Source organism: Phacochoerus africanus, chromosome 2, assembly GCF_016906955.1.
Source record: "Phacochoerus africanus isolate WHEZ1 chromosome 2, ROS_Pafr_v1, whole genome shotgun sequence".
In the NCBI taxonomy this organism is placed as follows: domain Eukaryota; kingdom Metazoa; phylum Chordata; class Mammalia; order Artiodactyla; family Suidae; genus Phacochoerus; species Phacochoerus africanus.
This window is the reverse complement of record NC_062545.1, coordinates 52,618,190-52,640,846: the sequence shown is the minus strand read 5'-3', so window position 1 is coordinate 52,640,846 and position 22,657 is coordinate 52,618,190. Positions and strand designations below refer to the sequence as shown.

Genomic DNA, 22,657 nt, shown 5'->3' with positions numbered 1-22,657 from the left:
TCTTAGACATTTCTCATTGTCTTTTAATATAATTTGGGGCTTAGGGAGTCATTAAGCACCACTGGTTACATAACTACCTACATGATCAGAAGTAATAACTGCAGTTAAAAATATACTGACTTCCAGAAACCAGAATACAACGCCAAAGAGAAATGAGAAGAAATGATGTCTCTGCAGACACTCTGGACAGATGTTTACTGTAAATGATGTGAGCATGTTAGCTTTTTAACACAGGTAGCTTTTCATGAGCTGATACTTTCTTGTAGCAGTAACATTAATTAATCTTTTTTTCTAGACAGTTCTAGGTCCCAGACCAATCCAATTCTGTGGGGCAGAGCAGTTTATCATCTTCCCTGGCAGTTAAATGGAATGAATGAAGGTGGAGCCCTCAAGGCAAAAGAGCCAGCAAGCAGACACTATCTGCACTCTCAGTGTCTCCTCCTGGCTGCAGGGGACCATGCCTGAGTCTACCATGTGGCTGAGATGCAGCCTCTTTTTGGCTTTCTGCCACTTCTCTTGCCTTTCCATATCTATTTTCACCATGAAAAATGGAATAATCTTAATGTAACATAAACGAATTCACATATCTTAAGTATCAAAGTATAAAACTTTTAGATGGCTTCTCACTACATTTCATATACAATGCAATGTCTCTGCCTTAGCTACAAGGCTCTGTAAGGTGGATGTCTGTCACCTGCAGAAGTATCTCCCCTTTGTCTGCAGGGCTCCATTGGGGGCTTCACCCTCAGCTTCCTTGAGCTACTAAGCAAGCTCCTCCCACCCACAAATTGCTCCCTGCCCAGAACTCTCCTTCACCCTGCCTGGATGATGCTGCCTTCAGATTTCAGCAAGCCCACATTATTTGTTCCCATTTATTTTCCTTGAAATGCCATTGCTCCCATTTATTTTCCTCAAAAGCATGTATTGTGAGCTCTAATTATATATCTCCTGGGTTATTTGTTTTTTGTTCTATACCCTCATTGTAATATAAATCCCATGAGGCCAAGCACCAAGACTGGAACATGCTGGAAGGGCAACTGGTACACAATAGGTGCTCAATTAAAAAATGGTTGGATGCATAAGTGGATGATTATTTATAGATCTATTCTGATGATATTGGTCTCTTAGGGATATAATCACATTATTCAAAGGAACTATCTGTGCCATAAAAGCATTTAATTAATTTATTCAGATACGAAGCAGCTGTTTTGACAGATTTTTGTAAACATCTTTACTGAGTTGACAGATTTGGACTGAAGATCTCCAATTGGGAAAACACCTAGATTTCCAAAGCCCAAGACACATTGATAATTTGCCACTTTTGCTTTCCCAGCTTTTTCCAGGAAGCTACTTGAGGACCCTCTCATCCAGAATGGTGGGCACACTTATTTATATACCCTCTGGAAAAAATCATTAAAATTCCTCCCTTTTTCCAATTTTCTTACTTTTTTCACATTTTCAAAATTATTCACTTTATTGAGTTGTTAATGTTTTACTGAAAGATAATTTTCTTTTTCCCTATATCCATGGCATAAGGAAGTTCCTGGGTCAGGGAACCTATGCCACAGCTGTGGTAATGCTGGATCCTTAACCCACTGCAACAGGCCAGGAATTGAACTCACACCTCTGCAGTGACCTGAGCCACTGCAGAGACAATGCAAGCTCCTTAACCCACTCTACCGCAGCTGGAACTCCAATAATTTTCTTTTTTTAAATTGAAGTATAGTTAATTCACAAGTTGTGTTAGTTTCAAGTGTACAGTAAAGTGATTCAGTTATATATATATATATGCATGTATATGTATGTAGATATATATATATATATATATATATATATATATTTTCAGATTATTTTCCATTATAGTTTGGAAAATAATCTGAAATACATATGCAGTTATGTATATATATGTATGTACAGTTTATTATAAGATATTGAATATAGTTTCTTGTACTATACGGTAGGTATTTGTTTATCTATTTTATATATAGTAGTGTGTATAAATTAATCTCAAACTCCTAATTTATCTCTCCCCCCCATTATCCCCTTTGGTAACCATAAGATTATTTTCTATGTTTGTGAATATATTTCAATTTGGTAAATAAGTTCATTGGTATCAATTTTTAGATTCCACAAATAAGTGATACCGTATGATACTTATCTTTCTCTATTTGACTTACTACACTTAGTATGCTAATCTCTAGGTCCATCCATGTTTGCTGAAAATGGCATTATTTCATTCTTGTTATGGCTGAGTAATATTTCACTGTAGATGTACCACATCTTCTTTACCCATTCATCTATCAGTGCACATTTAGGTTGCTTCTATGTCTTGGCTATTTTAAATAGTGCTACAATGAACACTGGGGTGCATGTATCTTTTTGAATTATGGTTTTCTCCAGATATATGTCAAGGAGGGGGAGTAGATCTCTTTTATTCAATGATTGTATAAAGAGCAGTATATACTAGGTAACTAAGCCACAGGTAGAAAACAGTGCTATGCTATTGAATAACCACTAGAATTGATAGTATTTGCTATATACTTGGATCCCTTAGGAACTTTATACATAATATGAAGTCAGTCATAATACAGAATTGGGGCTAGTACCTCTGATATCTTTGGAGTGAATTACTAATTCATTGCCATTGTTAGTCAGCTATAAGTAGATGGATTTTTTTTCTGGCATTTTTCCCTACCCACTTTCCACCCTTTTTGGAGGAACATCAGGAGTTTCAAGCTGAGGGAGCCATATGTCCTAAAGTTTTCTCTAACTGACAAAATTACTACATGTATTAGGGTTGCAAAGCCAATTTAGGCTCAGTGATTTGATAAGTTATGAATTATTGATTCCCAGTTTTTTATTTGCTCCATTGGGAAATTACTGTCAATATGTTCAATTCAAGGCTCTCTCAGGTGAAATATTAACTAACAAATTTTGATTACTTAGTAATAAGTCCTTATTAAGAATTTAACATGATTTAGCTCATGGAATTCTAAGTGCAACATAGCGATATAGAATCTCTTATCTTTCCCATTTTGCAGATGAATAAATTGAAGCTCAAAGAGATTCTCATGTTCTGATGAAGTCACATGTTTAGTAAGTAGCAGAGTCAGGACTCAAATCCTTATTGATACCCGTGGTTCCATGGCCTTACTCTAGGCTATACAGTGCACACTTGGGTTCTGCAGACACACCCCTGACCCCTATTTCTGGCTCATATCCCACTCTCCCCTCACATTTACCATGCAGTTGAGCCCAATCACACCATTTTTTTTTTTTTTAGGGCTGCACCTGCTGCATATGGAGGTTCCCAGGCTAGGGGTCTAATCAGAGCTATAGCTGCTGGCCTATGGCACAGCCATAGCAATGCGGGATCTGAGACATGTCTGCGACCTACACCACAGCTCATGGCAATGCTGGACCCTTAACGCACTGAGTGAGGCCAGGGATTGAACCTGCAACCTAATGGTTCCAAGTCATATTCATTTCCGCTGCACCACAACAGGAACTCCAACCAATCACACCATTTTCTAAACTTGCTGTGTATGCAACTTTTCTCCCATGTTTGTCCACTGGCTAAAAAATCCACCCAAATCTTGGTTTGCTGGTCTTAACCAAGTTCATGTGTGTAGCAAAACCACTATGTTTTAAAAGATCAGACTAAATATCAAGATACAAAGGATTGCCTAAGATTCAGTAAGAAAAATATTTCTAAAAGACAGACTGGAATTGGGTGAGGGATTGAAACCCTTAATGTTATTCTGAGCAGAACTGTAGAATCCAGAACAAGGAAAGAGCATCAGGTTTTTTTTTTTTTTTTTCCCCACTGAAATGAATGTCACGGAAGTGTGAAAGGTGTGAGGGTCCAGATTCTAAAGTAACACCTGAGGGGCAGAAGTCTTCAGGAAGCTGCTCTAATGGCCATCCTACCAACAATTGGACAAGTTAGGAAGAGCATAAATGACTGTGGTGAGCAGCACCAGGTACACGCTTAGGGCTAGAAATGACCAGTGAGCTTGCATAGATCCCATGCATCCCAGCATGGAAACTCTGACACAAACTGCCTGATGGCTCTCCAACCACAGGCTGATCTCCTTTAAAACTGGTTGATGCTTTTTCTGAAATAACAACCCATCCAGGACAGTATGCCAAATTCTAGGCACCTAACCTCCCAAAGTTATATTTTTAATTTCTGATTTTGTTCTCTTTAAGAGAGGGAGTTCAGATGCCTAGGTTGGATTCCTGGGTCCACCATTTATTAGCTTCTTGGTTTTGGGAATTTAACTTCTCTGGTCCCGTTTCCTTACCTATAAAATGGGAAAAATAATTCATAGGTTTGGTATGAGAATAAAATGACCAAATGACCAAATAAACACTTTGAAAATACAGAGATGTTAGCACGAAACCACTCAAACATGCTAGTTATTATTACCTTTATGACTGGTGTCAGTACCACTGGAAACTACGCACAGCAGCGTATTGTAATAGCTATATTTTGGATATCCTGTCTCACACATAACCTAAGAGCTGCCTTGGCCTTTACAGACTGCAGAATGGGCAGGTCTAGGTGACCCTAGAAATATTTTGTTTCCGTCCTCTCTTCCTCTGGCTGTAAGATCACCAGACCACAGGCAAACACCTGGTCTAGGGCCAACTAGTCCATTATATGGCCATGAGTATTCGAGTCATTTGGGAAAAGTTCTTAGGGCCAACATCAGGTCAGGCATGTGCTTTTCAATACTTGCTGCATGTTGACTTGAACTTGTTGATATGAAGTTTGTTATTTCACTGTAACCTGTTAAAATACCATAAGTGATATACATAGGAGCCCCCACTTAATAGGCAGGACCCCTAAGTTTTACTTGGTAGCTATTTGATCAGCTATTGTCATGCTCCTTGTCTTAATTTGTTTGATTTGATGCTTGGTGGGAGGGGAATGTAGGGCAGCCAACATCCAGTTTCTTCTGAAGCTCTGATTAGGAACTTGGCCATCAACTACATCCTTTTTTCGTCTCCATTGCCTTGAATCTTCCCCAAATTCTCAGGGTTCTGGAGGAATAGAATATTTCTCTCCTCATAAAAGACCTCTCTTGTGACTTTGAAACACATTCACAAAAATGGTTACCTTCATGTTCAGAGATTTTTTTTTTTTTTTTGGCCAGGGTGTGCAGTGGCTTGATATGGGATCTCAGTCCTCAGACCAGGAATTAAACCTGGGCCACAGCAGTGAAAACACCACATCCTAATCAACAGACTACCAGGGAACTCTCCCGGAGATTTTTTGACACAAGGACCATTAGGTTCTGCCAGGCAAAGCCCATTCAGAGAGTTTCAAGGATAAGGAGCTTCACAAAACACTGACAGATGTTAGGGGTATCATCCTTAACTAAATTTGGCTTGAGTTTAAACAAAGTCAATCAAGCAGGACAGCATGATTTTAAGAGGCTAAGGTGCTCCAGGAATCTTTAAGAAGATGTACCTGTTCCCAAGATGTCACTTTTCCAGGCCTCATAGTTGCACAGAGAAAGTTTGGAAAAGTTTAGTTTAGATCAGTGGTTCTCAGTCAGAGACAATTTTGTCTCCCCACCTCTCCCCACCTTGCCTGTGGACATTTGGCAATATCTGGCGAACATTTTTGGTTGTCACAACTTGGGAGAGTGGGGGGTTGCTACTTTAAAAACTTCTTTTATTATTAAAATTTTTTTTATTGAAGTATATCTGATTGAGGAGGGCTGCTATTACATCTAGTGGACAAAGACCAGGGACACTGCGAAACATTTTCCAGTGCATAGAACAGACATCTACAAAAAGAATTACCTTCCCCAAATGTCAATAGTGCTGAGGTTGAGAAATCCTGGTTTAGATTAGAGTAGCTTGATCCAATCAAATCAGCAGTAACTTGAGGGGTAGGGGGATTGGGCAGGGGGTGGGGTGGATTGGGGGAGCAGGCTCCTGGTACACAGCCTTCTTTCCCATCTTAAATCTCCAGGAAGCTGAACCACAAGAAGTTCTCTGCAGACCCTCAATGTTCCCATTCCAACAAAGAGCTTTTTCATATCTCTCAGCCCTATTATATTCATTCTTTTAAAAATATTTCAAATTTACAACATAAAAGGAAAAGTGAGGGTGAGAGCAGTATTGGTATTTTTTTTTCCTAGCCTCATGTTTTCTCAAGATTTACTCAGTCTAATTTATTTCCACCACATGCTCTGGGTGATAAGCGGCAGAGGTGTCCCTGGTGACCACTGTCAGGTGATTTTGAGGATCGTCCCCTCCCTACATTCTTCCTGCATCAGCCCTTCCTTCAGTGCCCTGGGCTCCTCTGGAGCAGCCCTGCCCCTCTTCCCAGATGGGAACCCGTTCTCCTGAGTCCATAAGGGGCTTAGTGCTTTTCTCCTCCGTGGCTAGGGCGTATGTTCAAGGTGAGGACAACAAACGTTCACGCAAAAACATCAGGCATCTGTACTTCTGTGCAGGATCCGCCCAGCACCTCCCCAATCCGTCGTGACTGGACAAGGTGAAACCCCTGACATCTGAGGATGCCTTCACTCATGGTCAGGAAACATTACCAAAGGCAGAAGCTGACTGGAAAGCAGAGGGTTGTGGATTCTGTCCCCATTTGAGTTAGACACTCCCCTTAGCCCCCTGCCCTGTGGATCATGTCTCCCCAAGCTGCATGGAGGTCCCCATTTGTCTTGGGGTGGTGGCATCCTCACCGGGGCCAATAGAACCCTGCCACCCACTTCTCTTGACCCTTAGCAGAATGAAAGTTGGCTTTTTCTGGCAGGCAGCTGGAGCTGGCGCACTGTATAGAGAACGGCTCTGTTCCCACCATCAGCCACCTCTTGCCAGATATTAAGAATTGTGTATCGTGGAGTTCCTGTCGTGGCGCAGTGGTTAACGAATCCGACTAGGAACATGAGGTTGCGGGTTCGGTCCCTGCCCTTGCTCAGTGGGTTAACGATCCGGCGTTGCCGTGAGCTGTGGTGTGGGTCGCAGACGCGGCTCGGATCCCGCGTTGCTGTGGCTCTGGTGTAGGCCGGTGGCTAGAGCTCCGATTGGACCCCTAGCCTGGGAACCTCCATATGCCACGGGAGTGGCCCAAGAAATGGCAAAAAGACAAAAAAAAAAAAAAAGAATTGTGTATTGTTCTCATTTTCTACAAGTTTAAATGAAATAAGGCTGCATCATCCCTTCAATCTGCTCCTTGATACGTCGTTGTTGATTATGTATTAAGGTCAATCTTTTGTTTTGTTTTGGTAAATAAATGCAAAACTATTAAGTCAAGTCTTGCAGAAGACTGCACTCATACAGGAAAACTCTTCAGATTTCTGGGAGGTGAGATACAGATGGGAAGAGACCATTTTTGCCGTAGGGGAACTGACAACTGGGAAAATGTTGCCCCTTCAGACTGGACAGGGCTGGCTACTAAGCTCGACAGCTCGGAAATCAACTGGACGCAGCCTGTTCTTGTCCTGGGGGCTCAGGAAACAGTGGGTGCACACAGCTGTCCCAGAGAGGGCAGGGACAGCGTGCCCCGATCCCCCCCGCGTAGCAACCTCCCTCCTCCAGATCATCATGTGGACCCTGTTCCGTTTTCCCCTCTGGCTCACTGAGAGTTCCCCTGAAAGATCTAAGACAGTGTGTGCTAATATCAGCTTTATCTGAAACGTTCCTAGGCAGGCACAGTTTCTGGAAGTTATTGGATTATGGCGGCATAATGCTGAGGGCGAAACCTGAATTGCGTTTGCTTTGTATTAGGAATTAATACCCATTACTAACCCTGTGTAAATAATAAAGTGGCTGGAAAGAAGACATAAAATGAGATATTGCTGCCATAGAAACTACCAGTGATTCTCCTTTGTCACTGTGTTTTGGGAATTGCGTAAAAGAGCTCAGGTTTAATAATGTCACATTACAAAATACATGACTTTTCTTCAAAACACTGATTCCACAGCTATGTCTCTCTTCTCCCAGATTATCTGTCGGGGACCAAACCAAACCACTTAACAGTCACAGTCTAGGGAAGGACTCTATTGCTAATTCAAGTGTGGGGCTCTGTTGGCACTAGAATTTGTGTAAATTCTGGCTTAGGTGAGAACTTTGGTACTAAGTATGATTTTGAGTGGTGTCTAATCATTTCATAGATCTTACATTCAAACCAGATTCACTTTTATGGGTTAATATCTAAGTAGAATCTTACATAATTAATTACAAAAAGTTACATGGGAAAGCAGCGTACAATGAATGAATGTCATTTTTCTAACGGTTGGAGATTTTTCACAGCACTTAAAATTTAGTCAGTGTGCTTGTGTGTGGTTACGTGTGTGTGTGCATGTGTGTATGCAGGTGAAGCACATCACACAGGAAAAGGTCTATTTTTAATCTTCTTTATCCTTTAAATCTTCAAACCCTTAGCCTTTAAACATTATTTTATTTTATTTTTTGTCTTTTTGCTATTTCTTGGGCCGCTCCCACGGCATATGGAGATTCCCAGGCTAGGCGTCTAATCAGAGCCGTAGCCACCAGCCTACACCAGAGCCACAGCAACTCGGGATCCGAGCCGAGTCTGCAACCTGCACCACAGCTCATGGCAACGCTGGATCGTCAACCCACTGAGCAAGGGCAGGGACCGAACCTGCAACCTCATGGCTCCTAGTCGGATTCGTTAACCACTGCGCCACGACGGGAACTCCTAAACATTATTTTAAAGAAATAATGTTTTCTAAGATTTAAATACCTAAGATAGAATCTGCTATTTTCAGAGACATTTAAGGAATACTTTTTTAGGGGAATTCAGGAAAATTACTCAATATGGAAGTCATTTGATCTGTTTTTCTGATTCCCTGTGATCGTTTTTTTTAGACAAGCGAAAGCAAAAAAGGTGGACCTTTTTATTTGGGAGCAAAGAATCAAAGTTTATGTAATCTTTTTAAAGTAAGAGGCAAACCATCTTTGCAGCCAGACTGTATCATAACCAGCCAAGCTCTTGACCCTTTTTAATTAGAACAGACATCTCTGTAGCCTAGAAGTTCTTCCTTGTGCCTAACCTAAATATATGATGCTGACAACTCTGGCCACTTCTTACTTTGCCTTTTTGGAAAAAAAAAAAAAAAGATCTGCATTTTTAGGTTGATTTTTTTTTTTTTTAACTAAAAGCAAAGCCTTTATTAAGTTGTTCCTTTGGCCTCTCTTCTCTTGACTAAGTAACGCCAGCTCCTTTACCTTTTTAAAATTAATAGGTTCTATTTTCTGGTTCTTATGTTATTCTTGTAACGTTCCTCCCCACATCTTTTTGTGCAAAGGCAGAGCCACAGAAAAGACAACATCCTCCAGTGAGTGGGGTGAACAAGCTAGAGACAGCCAGCCAGGAGTGTTTACTTGGCCTGGGTTTTGCCTGCTTCTTTTGACCACAAGATCTGCTGAGCAGGCATGACTCCAAAAGTTCCCGCAACCACTTTGCAGGTATAGAAATCCAAAGCTGCCCAAGTCCCTGGCTGGAGCCTGAGGTTAGAGAGTCAGCCAAGGGCTCTCCTGGGGCCACCACTGGCTGGAAAGCCATGCCTCCCCCCAACTTATGCTCATAAAACCCTCTCCTTTTTGGTAAAGAAACCAAGATTTATCCCTTAGCTCTTTAAAGCCTGGCTTCTTCTTTTATCATTGCACTGGGAGTTTTCCTCTTTTATTTTACTTTTTTAAAACTTGCTTTCACTATGCTTTATCTTTGTATTTTTACACTTAAAATAGGGGAAAAGAGAGCCCAGCGGCATGGCAGCTGTGTCTGTGGGAAACTGGGGCTTCCAAATGGGAGACCAGCTCTCTCCCCCACCTCCCTCTTTGGCACTGAAGGTTAAATTCACACACGTGACCTAGTGCCAAAAGAGAGCCCCTCTGCTGAGCCTTGACGACCCAATCCCTGAAGCACCTACTTCTGGTAATAAAACAAATGAACACATTTGCAGGCTGAAAAATTATCCTGTTTCCCTTTCCCTCACCAATAAAACGAGCCTGTGTATCCTTCCTAAGTTTTCTCTAGTACGTTTATTATTCTGTTTTATGAAGTTCCTCACTGCCACCTTCTCCAGCTTGGACTGAGTTTGTAACCTCTCTGAATGCCATCTGGACATGCCATGGTTTCTCAGTTCCAAGTCGCTATATGCCAAGTCTTTGACCTTCAAGTACAAGGACCCTGTTTAAAATGTCCAAAGGCTCTACATGAGGGCAGCTGGACATTATGCAACTGTTAGTTGGGAAAGTACATGACAAAACGAGACTCAGATTCAGTAATGCTTTTGAATGAGTTTTTCTAATCACAACAGCATCTGGACACCTTTGAAAAACACCTATAGATATATGTGACATACTTTATATTAATTTTCCAGTGACAGCGCTTAGTGGACCCACGGACACACACACATCCCTTGTCACCACCTGTCTCCCACTGGTTCTTAAGAAACATGATGGGGAGCTCTCAATAAAGTTGACACCTATTCCTCAAATCTCATGATGATCTGGTGGCCCTGCAGATCAAGTCTAGGTCTGAATTTCTATAATTTTATTGCAGGGAATGAACTTAGAGTTCCCTAAGCTTGTTGGACATCATCAATGTCACTTATTAAAAATCAAATTGAAACCCCCCAGGGTGAGAAAAGAGAAGGTGGAAAAACATACCTGGAATTTCAGATTGCAGCTAATATCCCAAATATTTATCTACATTAAATTAAGCTTGAAGCATAGATCATGAAATAAGAATGCAGAAGTATGCATCGGATTCAGAAAAGCTTGACAGCTGGCATGCGGTTGCCAAGCTGAGGGGTTCCATGACTTGAATTTACACCCGTATGGGTATGATGATGAATCTGAGCATTCTGCATCATGTAAGACTACAAACTTCTCTGATAAACTCAGTATAAAGGAAATTACTTGTTTCCTGTCCTTGGAAGTCACAAAACACTCTGAAACTAAGCCAGAGGGACCCTGGATTAACAAGGTGATGGAAAGCTTGAATTCCAAGTGGAAGTCTCTATAAACTTAGTAAACAGATCTAATCCATTCATGCTCATTATGAAAAAGTTATGCATTAATAAACCCATTAAATCTTTTTTATTTGCCTTCTATGTGCATAGCCCTATGTTTCCAGTAACCTATAATTCCCCCAAGTAATTATTTTCAGTGAAGGTATTTTGGATCCCATCCAAGCTTAATCTGTCAACGTTTGTGACGGTAATTCCATCGATTAATAAAAATACTCTGCAACAACTCAGCAGGTGTACATCTGCTTACTCTCTCATGTTTGCTCTCCAATCTCTTTCTCTCCTAGATGGGAATAATTAGAAATCTTATGTGTTCGAACCTTGCTGTGAAGAAAGAAAGAAAATAAAAAAAGCACTGCCAAATGGGGAAGAAGAAAATGCATGGGCAAGCCTTCTAAAGCACCAAAGGCATCAGCAAAACTGCCAGCTCAGAAGTGATGCAACTTTAGTTGTAGAGGAGTACAACGTCTCTAAGGAAAGGAAACTGCCAAAAGGGAAAAGCTGTTCTGTCAAACACAGTATGAAACCTCCTTTGCTTTGGATTTAGCACGCAACATAAATACACAGGGTATTCTTAGTTTTGCGGACTGAACTGGTATTAGACACTTCATCCTAATGTTCACTCAATGACAAGCTACCATGTTGGCCCAGTAAACCCTTCTCTTGCCTGGATTTCTGCAATAGTGGCATGACCGGTCCCTCTGCTCTCCATCCCTATGCACTCGGGATTCACTGATCCAGCCCATCTTATTTGCCAGGCACTCACTGTTCTAGGCACCCACATGACTCTCTCACTCACAATTTTGACCTATTTTCCTTCATTCTTCACATTAAAGCCAGAATGATTTTTCTAAAACCTAAATCTGGTCATGTCATTTTCTTGCTGTAAACTCTTCTTCGGTTTTTTCATTGATCTCGGTATAAAGTTCAAGTCTCCTTAGTACAGCTAATGAAGTTGTTCACACCTGAACTTTGCCCCATCTGGAGTCAAGGTGCAGGCCCTCCCTCCTGAGGCCTCTCCCACCCAGTACCCCTCATAAATGTCTAAGACAATGTGTATCTTCCATCTATAGCTTCTTGAGGTGATAGGTTGATGTGAAATTGATGACTCTTTGAACCTGCTTCAGTGCTGTCCATACAGTGAGTACTAAGTCATTTACATGTTTGTCACTTTATATGTATTGTTATGTATGTTAATCAGCTGCTGATTTAGGAAGCTGTTCACAGCCTCAGAACACCCAAATTTAGAGTTCAAGGGTATGTGAATAAGAGGAGTAGGAGGTCCAGGCAAGAGGTGAAGAAGCATGCATAGGAGAACAGTAAACAGGGGATAAGGATTTACCAGTCTCAAACAGACAAAAAGCCATTTCCATTCTCTGAGACTGATTATAAACAAAAGGGTTTAAGTTTACAAATGTCTAGGGAGTGCCCCTTGTCATTCAGCATGTTACGAACCCAACTAGGACCAATCCCTGACTTTGTTCAGTAGCTTAAGGATCTGGCATTGCCATGAGCTATCGTGTAGGTTGCAGACATAGCTTGGATCCTGTGTTGCTGTTGCTGTGGCTGTGGCATAGGCTGACAGCTGCAGCACCAATTTGACTCCCAGCCTACACATAATCAGCTAAACAGGTGAAGAATGATAGGTAAGGGAATGCTCCTCAGGTGATAATATAATAAAAATGTAATTCTTATAATGTTTGATATAAGCACTATAGGCACTGGTATATGGTTCCTTTTCTATCTCTGTCACTGTGTAACACTGAGAGAGAATAAAGGCTTAGTGGTCCCTTTGTCTGTTAGTTATTTCTAACCACCTTTCCTACTGTGACACCAATGGAGATGGAGGCTTTTTCTTTTCTTAAGTGGTTGGTACACACAGTGAACCATGACAAGTAATTATCATGACCCTTGAAATTTTAATACATAGGAACACTGCCACAGTACTATTTTTAGACAGGTCTCCTAAATTACTTTCTGCTTAATCTTTTCAATAGCATATATCCTGAAAATTGTTAGCTCTTAAATTAGTTCTAAACCTTCCTGAGAGCTAGCATTGCATCCTACTACAGGAGGGTGAGGTGCTTAGTTCCCCACCTGCATCTGCACAGATGCAGAAGCCTCATCAGAGTCTGTCTCAGATGGACAAAACCAACAGTGGCAAAGCCGGAGCTTGAGCCTACATCTCCTGAATGCCATCTCATTACTCTCTCAACTGTGCCCTCCTGGCTTTCTTGTTTTCCCATGCTGTTGTTCCCTTGGTTCTTTGAGACAGAGTCCTTTCCTCATCCTCATTCATGAGAGCGATATGTATTTTCTTGTACTGGAAAACAAAAGTACTGCACAGCCCAATCTGAGCCAGTAATATTGATATAAATGTGATGACAAGCAAAGACAGTTTCTTCCACAAGTGCCTTTACCTAGTAGGTACATCTGTTCAACACTTCTCCCATCAAGAATTTGGATTTTTTAAATCTTTATTTTCTCCTAGCCATTTAAAAAATATGTGAAAGAATATACTTTATCCATGGCAGATTTTCATATTCATTTTCATTTAACAATGTCTCAGAAAGCATTTATCAACAGAAGTGATGCATATTGACTTTCTAAAATTAAGAAAACCTTTTTGGAACTTGAAGACTTTTGTCTTCAAGGAGATCGAAGGAGTGGAGGAAACAACCCTGTGCTATAGAACCAAACTCCATGAGTTAATGCATGTGATATTAAGGATTATAATTTGAGGGCATGGAAGAGAATCAATGAATTAAAGAAATTCTTACAAACCTTGCTTATATTTAAAAAGTAAATAGATCGGCTAATTTAAACAAACCACCTGCGCTTTTACTCCTATGCTCAACATTCTTTTTATAAGCTGAGAAGAGTTCATCTAATTTGGCGAATATCCCTCATTGTCTACAATTAAAACTATATACATGTAATTTAATATTCTTATGAAATTGAATATATAAAAGAGAAAAATCCTAAACAGATCTTCCTATGGGCATCTTTGTGATATTTTAAATCTGTGCATATCTTGAAACTAAAACTATAGCATTTCAATTGGGGAGTTTTCAAACAAAAGGTAAATCTATAGGGGCAGAGTTAGATCTTAAATTTTTGAAAGAAAAACGTGGGTGTAAGGGAGAAAGTTGCAGGTAACAAGTTTTAATGGTTGTGAGAGATATCCGACAAAAACTGATGATGTTCTCTAGAGAAAATGGCCTTGGGGCAGACAGATGAGAAATGAGACAGATGAGAAATGTGGTACTGAATGAGGTCTTAGAAGTAAAGAAAACCGAAACAGTTAACAGCAGAGAAGGAGCACGAATGGAAGAGAAGATTACATCAAAGGATAGTATGTAGGGATCCCAAACTTTTTTCTTCATCAATCTGTTAGAACATTAAAGAACTAAGTGTTTATTTTTCCAAAGTGAGAATGATGATCTTTGGCCCACAGCAGATCATTTTCATGAATGGGGGCTAAGAAAAGATGACAGTTGTGGCACCTTAGGTGGGTAGACAGCCAGCCTGCTCTGTGACGCCAGTTTATGTCTGGATAGGACCATGGTGAAAGGCATTAGTCCTCTTGAAAGGTCACCATACACCCACTTGGAGTTTTCTTTGCTTCCTCAATATAGAAGATAGAGTTTAAAGCAAAGATACCTAAAGGAATATCTGGGAGCTAATACAGAAAATAAAAAGTTACTAACTAATAATCATAAGCAATTTGCCATTAAGTAAGATAAAAGATTTAGGACATTGCATCAGAACTTCAGACGTCAAACTCATACTCAGTAGATAAAGTAAAAAGTGATCATCAGTGAGAAGAATCCCAGATTGTTCCTCCATGTTAACCATTACTGAATTTCTTTAATGTAGAGTTATATGTTTGATAAAAAAAATTAAGAAAATACATGAATCCCTTTATCAAACACAAATCAGTTTTTTACTTGAATTGCATGATATGGCACATTCCTGCCACCTGATGGTAATATACCTGAATTATAGGAATAGTTCTTAACCATAAAGCTAATCTGATAATTGTTTGTGACATTAAGCTCTAGGATTCATTATGTTTTTATTCCTTACATATGTCTAGGAAAATGTCATAAGCGTATTGAATTTAGAGCTGGACGTGACGTTAAAGTTCATTGTTTTTAACCTTCCCATTTTACAGTTGGGGAAATAAATCCATAAAGGTTAAATATGCTCTCAGTGTTACACAGTGACAGAGATAGAAAAGGAACCATATACCAGTGCCTATAGTGCTTATATCAAATATTATAAGAATTACATTTTTATTATATTATCACCTGAGGAGCATTCCCTTCAATGTCTCAAGGAAGAACGATGGTCTTGAGAAATTTTGCTACATGCCAAGTTGAAATAGTATATACCCTTAAAAGTTACTTTAAAAAAAAAAGTGAAATATCAGGAGAAAGTGCTTCTGTTAAAATGTCAGTGAAAAATCAGGTCATGAAATTATTTGCACAATAATATATACATAAGTAGACAGACATTTTCCCTCTTTGTCATTATTCATTAATAAAAAAACATACTTTGCACACATTAAATTAAGTAGCAAATTGTCAGTACTTTTTATCATTGAAGATGAACAAAATACTCCAGGAAAATATTCCTACCTTGCTCTGTATTGGTAGTCTGGCCAGGAGAGGCAGAATTTTTGAAGTAAAAACAGGGCAGACGCAGCCTCAGTTTTAAAATAAAGGCATTACCAGGTAAAAAATATTTGCTAGGAAGTTTGTTTAATCTTAAAATTAGTCTTAGAAAAGTTTCTACTCCACCCCCCCTCCCCCCATCTCTCTGTCAACAGAGCTGGGAGATCTAGGCCTTGACCCTCAGCCTGTTCACACTTCCAGGGCCTGTCCTGATGCAGCTCACCTGGCTCACAATCATTCTGTGTTTCCTCTCTTCCTTTTTTCGTTTTCTTTTCCTCTTCCTCTCTTGGTTCTATTTTCGTTTATAATGGTTCACAGCCTTTGCTGTTTACCAAGTATTTTCATGTCTTCTCTTAGTTAACCAAGAAAAAAGAAACCAACAGTTCAGCTCTGACTGGCCTTTACTTTCTTATAGAAATCTTCAATAATTCCCATCACAGGTACAGAGAAGTTCTAATTCTTTCCCCCATTATCTTGGCTCCCCAAATGAGCCAGTCTTATACTTTTGCCTTCTTCTTCTCCTCCTGGAATGGTTTTTCTCTTCTTATTATTACCCAACCATGTTCTGCTTTCTGCATTGGGTATTATTATTATTATTATTATTATTATTTTGCTTTTCAGGGCTGCGCCCATGGCATATGGAAGTCCCCAGGCTAGGGGCTGAATTGGAGCTATAGCTGCCAGCTTACACCACAGCCAGAACAATGCAGCATCCTTAACCCACTGAGCAAGGCCAAGGATTGAACCTGCATCCTCATGGATACTAGTCAGTTCATTACCGCTGAGCCACGGGATGGGAACTCCTGGGTCTCCTATTATTCCTTTCCATTTTGCTTGGAATGACCTTCTAAGAGAACTATCATATCAGAATATGGGAGTTAAGAATTTGCTGTAAAAAAAGAGCTCAGAATTGCTCAGCAACAGAATACCAAAGGAGATTTGCTTTGGAGTGATTTCTATGGTACTTGAGCTTCCTACACATTTTTTTTTTTTTTAATTTTATGTCTGCACCTGCAGCATGCAGAAGTTCCCAGGCCAGGGAATGAACATGAGCTGCAGCTGCAACCTACACTGCAGCTATGGCAACACTAGATTCTTTAACCCACAAAGTTGGGACAGGGATCAAACCCATACCTCCGCAGTGACCTGAGCCACTGCAATCAGATTCTTAACCCACCGTGTCACAGTGGGAACACCCCTCCACATTTTTGAAAGTCTTGTTGGTGATCACTGCATAGATGAGGGTATCAGTGACAATCAGGGAGGCATGCCTAATATTTACAGCAGGATCGCTTTTTACTACTCAGGAGAATTTAGGAAATTTCAGGCACTCTAAACTTCACCTGACCATAATTTATTATTCAAACTAGCACACTGAGATAGAAGTCAGTGTTATTAAAAATTATACCAGGATAACACGTGAGAAGGAAACCAGTTTTGGATAAAATTTTATTGTCTCTTACTGTGTATGTGTTAAAAATATAGGCCTCTAGGTTTCTGACCTTCTGAGTATCAGCATCTGCATTTAAAAAAGGCTCCTTAAGCAACCTAAATGTTCATCAACAGAGTAATGGATAAAGAATATTTGGTACATATATATGATAGGATATTACCCAGCCACAAGCATGAAGGAAATAACACCATTTACAGATACATGGGTGAACCTTGGGATTATCATATTAAGTGACCTAAGCCAGAGAAAGACATCTATCACATGATATCACTTATACGTAGAATCTAAAATATGATACAAATGAATTTATTTACAAAGCAAAAGAGATTCACAGACATAGAAAATAAACCTGCGGTTACCAAAAGAGGAAGAAGGGAGGAGTGATAAATTAGGAGTTTGGGATTAACAGATACATGTGACAGTATATAAAACAGATAAAAAACAAGGACCTACTCTATAGCACAAGAAATTATACTCAATATTTTGTAGTTCCCTATAAGGGAAAATTATGTATGTATATATATACATGTACATATATATACATGTACCACTGAATCACTGTGCTGTACATCTGAAACTAACACAATATTGTAAATCAACTCTACTCCAATAAAATAAAAAATAAAAATAAAAAAATTAAATAATAAATAAAAAGATCCATGAAAGGCTCCTTAGTTGCTTATTCATTGAAATTTGAGAATTTTTACTCTAAAAGTTTTTTTTTTTTTCAATACCTAGGTATTTCTTTGTAATTCTCTTCAAAAACCTTTCCTCTAACATATCAACACGTTTTATTGAGTAAGTATTATATACAAGGTCCCTTTGGGGTATAGTACAAATACAAAGTTAAAACTTGCTTTCTTTTTTTTTTTGTTTTTTGTTTTTACTCAATGAATTTACTACATTTATAGTTGTACAATGATCATCACAAGCCAATTTTATAGGATTTCCATCCCACACCCGCAGCGCATCCCCTCACCTCCCAACCTGTCTTCTTTGTAAACCGTAAGTTTTTCAAAGTCTGTGAGTAAGTATCTGTTCTGCAAAGTTCATTTTGTCCTTTTTTTTCAGATTCCACATTGAGAACTATGTCTAGATACTCATGTTGCAACAGAACAAAGAGTGGGGAAAAATGTAAATGTAATGTATACATGTAAGGGTAACTTGATCCCCTTGCTGTACAATGGGAAAATAAAAGAAAAAAAAAAAAGAAAAAAAACCTTGCTTTCTTTCTGACATTTCCAACAATACATTTACGCCCACTATAGGTATTCCATTTAAAAACTTGATTCAAATACTGTAATTAAAGAAGTATTGTATTGTTTTCTACTATTTTTCAGGGCAATTATATGATATTTCAGCTATAACGTGATCTCCCTTACAAATTCTTATTGGGTATATTATTGTAGCTTACAAATAACCTTGTTATAATTTAATAGACTTGCTAAGAAATGAACTTCTGGAAATCAATTCTTGTCTATATTGAGACCACTTAGTTTTGTAACTCAAGTACATGTTTTAAAATAAAAGAAAATTTTATTAAGTGTCCAACCCTTTGGAGTTTGGAATTTCTCCACTTCACTTAGTAAAGACCTCACTGAATTTTCTAATAAGTAAGTAGTGTTCCGGAATAGATACAAAAACTTTCTTGAGTTGTAACACTTTATAAATCCTTTGAGAGTTAACAGATGGTTTTAGATATAAGAAAAAAAGCCTTTAAACTCCTTTTTCCATTCTTTAAAAAGACTAACAGTTTCGATATACATTGTTAAACATTAAATAAATGCATTAGGCCTATACAGGTAAGTTATAAATATAGCATTAGTGGTTGAATAGCATGTGAAGTGAGTGCATCATGCTCTACATGTGATGAATACTTCAAAGTACCAGTTAGTGTTCCTCCTACCCCGACTGCCTTGGATTTTGTGTTCCCTCACAGAATCCCTTCATAACTCATACTGTCTTTATTCTCTTCCAAAGGTCCTGCTTTCCTGCTCCTCCTACCACCCCCCACCTGCCCACCTCACCAAAAAAGCATGCTCTCAATGGCATGCTTCTGAACTGTTCATCACAAATGTAGGCAGCTTTCCTGTTGTTTTGCAGCACAGTTGAAGTTTAAGCAGTTAAGATACTACATATCCTGTGGTAGTTGTCAACTGGGACTAGAATCCACATGGCCGTGAGCTTTTGAAAAGAATGGGCTCTGGACCCCACCTCAAACCTACTTTGTTGGAAGGTCTGGAGCTGAGGTCTGCGCATGTGTGTTCTCATGGCCATCCCAGATGACAACCAATGCTGGCTCATCTCCACTAAGAAGGGAAGGGCTGATGGCCCTGTGTGTGGCTTAGCTGACAGTATCTGATTGCTTTAGTTTGGGTTCTAGTTTCCTGGGAAGATTCAATTCAAATCTCTGACTGAACACACGATAGTTGTGTGACCATTTATTTACTTCTGAGATTAACTGCTACTCTGAGGTTATCATACCGAATTCAAAATGCCATTTTTGATCATCAATATAGCAACCAATATAAAGTCCCTGAATTTCCTTCAGTGTAAAACAAAATTTTCTTTTTAGCCTCTAAAAGGAATGATTTTATACAATAATATTCTTTATACAGTATCCTTATGCTAGTTTTTACTTAATTTGAGAGCAGATCTGATAGTCTCCATGAAAAATCATAAAACAATCAACCTGATCCCAGAAGAACTATCAACCAAGACAAAGCTTGTAGGGAATTCATTTCACCTTAAGATTTGCCTTATAAAGACATTTGTTTTATTATGTCCTTTCTCGCTTTCAAAATAAAAACTCAAGATATACTTTCTTGGAATAAGTTGTATAACATTTCTAACAAAGATGTCATGACCATCTATCAAAGCTCAGTGGCACTCAAGTTACTGAACAGGAACCAAATTATCACAGAGGTAACGGTGACAGCTGTTGGGTGGATGTCAGCAGAGAAAGAGGAAAACATCAAGGCACTGGGAAACTGTGTATTCGTGGCTGTTTTTAAATCACTTCCTCTTTAAATGTGTATGTTGAAGCCAGGGAAGGGTAGGGATATGTGTATATCTGTTTTCTAGGAAGCATCAAAGGTAAAATTTCAAGTGTCGGAACAATTGCTTTAAGGCATTTGAGGCAAAAGAGAAGATAAATATTAAAGGGACCCTGCTTCTGCCTGGAACACTCTTCCGTCAGAGATTTTCATGTTTCACTGCCCCATGGTCTTTTAAAGTATTAATTCAGATATTTCCCTTTCAGCAAGACTCCCCACTGTGTCTTACAATTTTAATTTATAATTAAAATTATAATCCAATTTGTTCAGGCACTCTCCAACTCTCTTCCTTTTTTATTTCCCCACAGTGCTTACCACTGTTTATGTCCTTTATAAGTACTTATTTATTATGTTCATTGTCTGTATTCTCCTACACACATACACACAGAGCAGAAAGTGAGCTCCATGAAGGTGGGGAATTTTTTCATTTTGCCTACTGCTATATCCCCAGAACCTACCAAAGTGTGCCATGTGGTACTTTGTTCATAAATATTGAATGAGGGGTGACAGAAGGGTGAATGAAGGACCATCCAGGAATGCTGTGTGGCAGGAAAGTAGAGCATCCCTTTAGCTGGCCAAACAATGCATTTCACCAAGGCTAGGCTTGCAGAGAACTGTTATCACCCAAGAGAAAAAAGGACCACATTATGTGGCCTGATAATTTAGTTTTGGGGTTGCTCTCACTATGTCATCATTCCCGAAACTGAGATCAGAAGCACTTATGGTCCATCACAGCCCCATCACACTCAATGTCACCAGAATTACTGATCTCAGATCAAAATATCATCATGATTCTCAGCTATCTGCTTAATTTCCTTCGCTGATCTTAACTATTTCAGATAAAGTCTAACATAGTGTATAAAACTCCTATTTGTAGTTCTTTGTTTTCTCATTACTGTCTTCCCTCTGTGCACTGAGTCACATCCAGGTACTTGGAGTTTTTCAAAAATGCTATGTTCTCTGCTTCTGTGCAGTTATTTTCTTTTATTGTTTTTTTTTCCTATTTATCTGACCAATACCTCTTCTAGCACAAGCATCATCTTCCCTCCCTGAACTGCCTAGGATGCACCATTACCCTTTGCTTCTTAGCATACCAGATTTGTCAATTTCTTCTTACAGTTTTGCCAGTTTTCAATATTTCATTTTGTGCCTTAACCTTCTCTCTCACATGATGTTTTTGTCTTTAAAATTTATTGGAGTTCTCATTGTGGCTCAGTGGGTTAAGGACCTAGTGTAGTTCTCCCGAGGATGTGGGTTTGATCCCTGGCATCACTTGGGGGGTTAAGAATTTAGCATTGCTGCAAGCGCTGGCACAGGTCACAGATATGGCTCTGATCCTGCTTTTGCTGTGGTTGTGGCATAGGTCACAGATATGGCTGCAGCTCAGATTCAACCCCTAGCCCAGGAACTTCCATATGCTGCAGGTGTGGCTGTAAAAAGAAAAAGAATTATTTTGTCCGCCTTTACTATAACTGCATCAACATCATTCTGGTTAGTTTTCTTGCAATATATTTTCTTATAATTTTCTTTTCAATATTACTGTGCTATATTTTAATAATTTAATTATACTTAATAATTATAGTTTTTATTAAAAATCTGCCAATTATCTTTTAATTGGACTATTTAGTCAATTTTCTTTAGGTTAGCAGTACAGTTTTTTCCCCTAATTTTTCTCTTTTCATCTTTTTGAATTATTTAGACTGCTTTTATTATCTCACTTTTCCTGTTTACTGCTTTGGAATTATACTCTTGAATTCTATTATTTTAGTGCTTACTCTAATTTCTAATATGCATATTTAACTTAGAGTTTAAATTTAATATTTAGTCAATGTATTTACCTCTTTTGGAATAACATGAGGCATTTGGACCACAGCAACCACCACAACCACCACAACCCACCACAACCACCACCGAATTCACTTGTTGCCCATGTTTTATGTTATATTACCTAATGTGCAAATTAAATAGTATTTTCAATCATATGTCAATATTTGTTTAGACTTATCTCTGTCTTTACTCTTTTCTCACTATTCCTTTTTGCATTTCAGATCTTCCTTTGAAGAAAATTTTCCTTCTTCTTTGAAACAATTTTATTCCAATACTTTCCTCCAACATATTTGCTATTGTCTTTCAGTAGTTTTTAACAGTATGAAAGTTCGCTTTTTTTAAATGTATTTGCTTATTTTGCCTACTAATCTTTCTTTTCTTTCAGACAGGACATCTCCTCTGAGGTAATAAGCCTTTTTATTTAAGTATGTCATGGAAAAATACATGCAATGGAGTCTTGGTAAGAAATTTTACTGCTTCAGGTTTTTACATTTATTTTTTGGAATGACAAATAAATAAATTTGTTTTGTCTTTTTTTCCTGAAGGATACACAATTATACATGTCATCAGTTTGTCCTCTGGAAATTTAAAATAATTTTTCCACTGCCT

General features: G+C 38.9%; 1 protein-coding gene across 3 annotated transcripts in view; it reads right to left on the bottom strand.

The window, feature by feature from the left end:
- KCNQ5 (potassium voltage-gated channel subfamily Q member 5) overlaps window positions 1-22,657 on the bottom strand; it is a 504,606-nt gene that overhangs the window by 238,929 nt on the left and 243,020 nt on the right. The window lies entirely within an intron of this gene.